We start from the raw sequence: 1,724 nt of genomic DNA, 5'->3' as shown, positions 1-1,724 counted from the left end.
GTTTTAATACAGGTAGAGGTCAGTTCTGAGCCGCAGCTGAAACGCTGGACATCGCTTTGCTTTAAAACACACTGGTGGCGTGGATGGAGCCTCAGACCCTTCCTGTCCAGGGGCCTCATTGGTGGTGGTTGAGGTGAGTCCCCCCCCCACTTCACTGTGAAGCTCTGTATAAATGGAATGCGTTATTATTTCTAAACGGTGCGTACGAACAACACAGAAGGATGACGAGGCCTGCTGCTGTGGAACATTTCCAGGCTCAAAGCCTTTCTGAAGCCTGACTGATTGTCCCTGAAGTGGCAATAAAAAAACAGAATTTAAGATCATTTGCGGCCACAAAGAGATCCAGGATCAGAAACACAAACAGATTCTGTTTCTGCAAAAGAGCCTCAAACATGTTTAATCAGGAATCAGATTGATTAAACCTGCATGCAGCAGTTTGTTCTCCTCAATCAGGTGAACAGGAGCGAGTCAGTCGAGCAGAGCACAGTTTCATGTGTTGTTCGTTTCCTTATGGAGCCAAACGCTAAGCGCCGGCGTGTGGATGTGACGGGCGGCAACAAAACACTATTTTATGTAATTTCCAACACGCCGTGTTTCTTTTCCTCGTTCAGCGAGCCGACTAAATGTTTAAACTCAGAGGAAGTCGTTCGGTTTCCTCTCTTTTCAAACATCCCGTCTGTGTGGCCCCCTCCAGCCAGCGACGTCACTACTCAGAGGGAGGCCCCTTCCTGCAGGTTGGTTATAAAGGGGCGGGGCTCCAGCGTTGGTAAAAGTGTGTTTTTTACCCACCAAAAGGAACGCCAGCGTCCCTCAGTTAGATTCAGAGTCTGCCTCCTTTTCGTCCTGCAGTCAGGACGCGTTAATATTAACGAGCTTCACTGAGCGTTTACATGGAGCGCCCTCACAGGGGCCACATTTCTCACACACTGATTATAAAGGGGACTTACTCACAGATGCGTACTCTCGCTTTGATAAGTCTGAATGTTTTTGCTTTTTGGGTGCACGGACACTTACAGTGAGGATCCTACGCAGAGTTTTATAAATAAGCCCTGATCAGCTGCTCCTGTTTATTATCTCTGCTGCAGACGCTCTGAGGAGCTTCAGCTTGTGTTTCTCATCAAGTCTGCTGATAAAGTTTGTTTTGAATTAATCAGAGTCTCTCTCTCTCTCTTCAGTCTGGATCTGCAGACTCTCCAGTGGAGAAATACTTCAGTCCGTCGATGCTGCAGGACCCCTGGGCAGCTCTGCAGCCCGCCACAGGCCGCCAGACCAGCAGCCTGACGGGGAACGGCAGATAGCAGCAGCAGCAGCAGCAACAACAACCAGACGTCCTGACAGGCAACAACAACAACAACCAGACGTCCTGACAGGCAACAACAACAACAACCAGACGTCCTGACAGGCAACAACAACAACAACCAGACGTCCTGACAGGAAACAACAACAACAACCAGACGTCCTGACAGGCAACAACAACCAGACGTCCTGACAGGCAACAACAACAACAACCAGACGTCCTGACAGGCAACAACAACAACAACCAGACGTCCTGACAGGCAACAACAACAACAACCAGACGTCCTGACAGGCAACAACAACAACAACCAGACGTCCTGACAGGCAACAACAACCAGACGTCCTGACAGGCAACAACAACAACAACCAGACGTCCTGACAGGCAACAACAACAACAACAACCAGACGTCCTGACAGGCAACAACAAC

At 49.4% G+C, this 1,724-nt stretch overlaps 1 long non-coding RNA gene across 1 annotated transcript; it reads left to right on the top strand.

Annotated features, from left to right (window-relative positions):
* On the top strand, nt 1–1,309 carry LOC119903024. Its single transcript, XR_005444393.1, has 2 exons — nt 1–133; nt 1,176–1,309. It is a non-coding gene; the product is annotated as an uncharacterized LOC119903024 (long non-coding RNA).
* Nucleotides 1,310–1,724: the final 415 nt, after the last annotated feature.

Source organism: Micropterus salmoides, unplaced genomic scaffold, assembly GCF_014851395.1.
Source record: "Micropterus salmoides isolate LMB-PRFRI ecotype aquatic unplaced genomic scaffold, ASM1485139v1 Ms_hic_scaffold_14, whole genome shotgun sequence".
NCBI lineage: Eukaryota > Metazoa > Chordata > Actinopteri > Centrarchiformes > Centrarchidae > Micropterus > Micropterus salmoides.
This window is presented reverse-complemented; position numbering and strand designations above follow the sequence as displayed.